The following is a 4,963-nucleotide window of genomic DNA, read 5'->3' as shown; positions in this document are numbered from 1 at the left end:
CCGCCAAGACACTAATTTGAAGGGTGACTATTTTATGTAAAAAAACAAGCTTGAAATTGCTTTTAAACAAACACTGTTCTTTTTAAATAGCTTCTATAGCTGAATATGTATTTAATAATAGTCAATACAAAAACACAAAGTCTGTATATTAATCTGCACTTAAACATGCATACTGAGAATACATATGCACATAGAAAACATAATAGAATTAGACTATCTGATATTAGTATTCAAATGGATGCACTAGCTACCCATAATATTATAAGATAGCTTAAAACATAACTGAATCAAAGAAAAGGAATGGAAAATATTCAATAATGGTGGGGTAACTATTGGAAAAGAACCTTGTTCAAGTGTGCATACATGTACATGTATCTATGTATTGCATATAGAGCAAATAAAATCAATAATATGATCAATTGCCTGATTAAAATGCAATTTCATTTTACTCTTGTCACCTGAAGTCCTCATATTTTTTTCTATTAGACCACTTCATTCATTATATTTCTTATCACACTTTATTCCTTACTGCATGAAACCTACAGCTCAAAAAGGTGTAAAATAAGAATTCACTAATTATCATTTCTGCTCATATATAATATATTGTATGGTGTCAGAAATGATCAATAATCGTTATTAATATACAATAATATAGAGAGAGGGTACTAATTTCTCATCTTAAAAGCACGTGATGGAATTCTGTAGTATACAGAATATATGTAAAGTACAAAATATCAAATAGAAAGAAGTTATATAAATGAAAGTTAATGTTAAAATTTATCAGAAATAATGTAAGACTATCAGTTTAATTTCAACTATTCTACTTACTCAAGGAGAATTATGCATCAAACATCATTGCCAGATGCATATATGCTACTCCCACAAAGTTATGCTTTTTGAAGTGGAAATTGCATGTCTTTGATATCAATCTGATAACAATATCAATGTTGCCATCATTAATATCGGGATATTTCATTCTTTAATTGAGATTCATTTAAGTAGCAATATTATCCCAGATTTTGAAATTTAACTATCAATTACTTTTTATCGTGGGAACTATTATTCCTATGACAAAACAGGTTGCCTTCAAACCAAAGTATTTTCCTTCTTTAGGAAATGTCTTTTGTCAAGGATCTGCCTGTGTCTGGGAACAAATGTGGTCACCTGTGGACAGCTGGCAGGAAAAGGGAAAATGAAACCAAATGAAATATTAAAAGCCAACAAATTTCTCAGAGCAGAGTCTGACTATAGCTCCAAGAGGAAAGTAAGCTTTTTTTAGGGGTTTTCACTTGTTCTACTGTCTGAAACGCATTCTGCTGAAGAAAAAAAGAAACTGACAGTTAATTAACACACAGTCTTATTACCGAAGTCTCCTCCAAAGCAGTCACACACAAGTTATACTGAGGTGATTGTCATAAAGGGGTTGTTTGCTGTGGGGCTCACAGATGGCTTGACATGACAGCCAAGGAAAGAAAACAACCGATATCAAAGATAGCCTTAAAACACGGGTAAGTTCTCAACTTGGATTCAAGCTACTGCCTTTTTCAAACGTCTTCATTTGGTAGGTCCCTAGAGTTCATTTAGAGGCAGTCATATTCCAGAGTCCGTGGCAGTAGTGATGATTACTCAGAATTGTCCCCTCATCAAAATAATTTAGAATCCTAACTTTAAGGATAATGTTTGTGCAATACACTGCTACATTCTAAGAGATGAATTGCTCGTTCTACTCGAGGCTATTCTTGATCGACAAAGCTGCTATGATTGTATGACTTTCTTGGTTACTGGTTTAAACAAAAGTAAATAGTTAAAAAAACCCTCCAAAAACCTAACCCCTCCAAAGGACTGGAAAGCTTAGCTGTGTTTAGTGCCCATTGATGAAAGCACTGTTCTCTGATCCATGCTGCTATTGTTGGTTTAGTTTAGCTCCTTCTCAATCAATATCTAACAGGGCATGATTTAATAAGGTTTTATAATCTCCAAAAATGGGGGGAGGGCGGTAGTGGTATTGTCATTCATCAAAGGGGGCCTTTCAGGTTTCTTTGCTTTCACCTGCTGGGACCCATTTGGTCTCTTTCAAAGAGAACGCAATGACAAAATGAATGAGAAATGCTAGAATAAGAGTCCCTTATTCTACCCAATAGTATAATCAATGGGTACTTGTAATCCCTATTGTACCTCACAGAGGTAGTTGTAAGACAATTAAATCTCGCTTCTCAGGCAAATGATTTTGGTAGTTAACCTGAAACAGCCAACAATATTGAAGGGAATGAATGCATTTGCAGCAGTGATGTAATGAGATACTGCCCAGCAAGAGGAGTCATACAAGTGCATATGTGGATGTGTATATACACATATATATGTGTGTAATAGAACTCATGATCCACGATAAATGAAGTTTTCCACAGATAACAGATTTTCAATGAAAATTTCAAAATCAGGGGGGAAGAGGGAGGGACAGAGAAAGCGGGTAAGAAGAAGGGAGAAGGGTAAATGCATATTACATATGCCCTTTTAATTTATATCTTGAATGAACACGAGTAGGTTCTTATTTTTTATGGCAATATAAACTCTAAACTGTAGCTTAATAAAAGGCAAACATCGACATAGTTAACATCAGTTCGACGTGACAACCAATTTAGTTTTAATTTCATTTGCATTAGCTAAATTTAATTTCTAGCCTTTTCCCTTCCTATTGAATTGGTTGCATGTCAAAAAAAGCTTATATTATTTCAAAAAGATGTGGATTCTTTTGAGGCTGTGTGATTTGTCTAACTTTAGTTATGTGGACTTCGTATACCTCCAAAAACATTACCTCTCAAGTAATATTATGTGTTTTCTCTAAAAAAAGTATAAAAATGTGACTAATGGCAAAACTGCATTTTCCAAATTGTAATAAAACTGTGAAATTTTCATGCTATAATTAAAGAGTACAACCCACACACAGAATGCTCACAGAATACTGAAAGCACTGAACATAAAACACAAAAAGTAACAAGCAATGTTGGCAACAAATAGGTACACTGCATCTGTATTTTTAGGCATCAGCACAAGAGAAATGAAACAGAGAGTTCTTCTCTTTTCTGTGATTAAATAGTGCTTAATTTCCTGATTACCAAGTTAGGGTGGAAAAAACTCTCAGAATAAAATAATCCTATACAAGAGAAAATAGACTAAATCCTCAATTTCCGACAAAATGTATTTTGTTTTCTGGGAGAAAAACTGTCTGCCTTACAACTGCGGTCAAAATAGTCCAGATATTTACATACGCTTGTATTTTCACATTTAGGTGTTTATGAAATACACAGTAGGCTTAATTCTGATGGCACACATTTCTTTCTCCATCCAGGAAAAAGGTTTGGTAAAGAAAAGAATAAACCTCAAAAAATACAGCACAGTCAGATCTCCGTACATATGTGTGCGTGTGTGTGTGTGTGTGTGTGTGTGTGTTCACAAATTTGGACATACTTTTCAATTAGCCATTCTTTTTCATGCAGTTCTTGTTTTTAGAGAAATTGGATTTCCCACTACATGTCTTTTTAAGGGAGAACACTTTGCAAAACGGCTTTAGGAAGAAAGGGATACCAAACTGAATTGTCTACATATTTTTAAACGTCCTGTTTGTTGGTTTAACTGGAGGAAGACCGTGAATAAAAGTCCTCTAAAACAATAAATGGCTTTGAATAAAATGTTGAATTCTCACACAAAATTTGAGTTCTGCCAAGAGTGCAACACTTGACTTCTCTGGATGCTACCAAATGATTCTTGCTAATTGGGTAACTCAAGCCAATGGCTAGCTGAAAGACTCTGCATCAGGTGCTTTATTGCTAGGATAGTATTCAAAAAAAATGATTGTCAGGGGTTGAACGAAGAATTATGTCAAGAGTATTCAGCATTACTGCCACTAAAAAGAGAGGAGGGGAAAAAAAACATCGTGAAGAAAAACATGTTATTTCCTAAATGAGCTGGGGAGTAGGAGCAGGACAATAATATGGCCTTCAGCTGTTAGTTTGTTAGTCCGCCATTCCCACAATCCACGTCTGTGCCAGGCAGGAATAGAGTTCTGCTTTGAATACAGTTCCAAGTCTACTTACGAAGAGGAATACCATGCCCCCGCCCAGGTTTTCCGGTTCTGCCCCTGCCCTCTCTTCCACTGGTCTCTACCCCTCTCCCAAGCAACATTCTGTCAGCTCTACTCTTCTCCTAATGGTTTCAAGCCATCCTATCTCCCTGAGTCCCTTTGCCTCTCCTTTGAGCTGTTCTTTTCCCTCCCTCCTTTTTTTCCTAACTCTCCATTACCCTGTCTCCAAGCCAAATATGATGCTTGTCAGTGAGCCAGGTACATCTATCTTTATATAGATAGGTAGTCCCAACAAGCAAAAATTAAGCAAAGAGAAAACTGTGAATTCGGAGTTTTCCAATACAATTCCCCGAGTATTCATTACGGCCCATTACTGTTATGCGTCTTACTGTTGACTTATAAATATTGCTAAATCACCCCATCCTAAGTGATACATGATTCAGAGCAATGGCATTAACCATGTATTCAGCTTTATAACCTAGAGCATAGTGGCACTGTTGTTGGTCAGGCAATATTGAAGGTGGCCCTGAGGTAAATGGAGACAATTGCTCCAGAGGTCTGGATTCCAACTCAACCCTTTCACTGGCTTATGGGAAGATTTTCTGATAGTGATGCCATCTTGCTCTGTCTCCAGTCCTAAAAAATGAAGATAATAGGCAGTTTAAGAATCATCTGCCATAGTAGAGCTTATAACTGCCAAAATAGCAAGCTGTGGCCACTCAGAAAATATTAACCAACAATAGAAGGATGAGAGAATCAATGCAATATCAATGTTCAATCAACATGAATCTTCAAGTTCTTGGAGTTTTTAATTATTCCCTCATTTTAATGTTTTCATTAGCCTTGTCTTATGTTGTCGAATTGTCTCCGACCCAAAGCCACACC

This window comes from Tachyglossus aculeatus, chromosome 23, assembly GCF_015852505.1.
Source record: "Tachyglossus aculeatus isolate mTacAcu1 chromosome 23, mTacAcu1.pri, whole genome shotgun sequence".
Lineage (NCBI taxonomy): Eukaryota > Metazoa > Chordata > Mammalia > Monotremata > Tachyglossidae > Tachyglossus > Tachyglossus aculeatus.
This window is presented reverse-complemented; position numbering follows the sequence as displayed.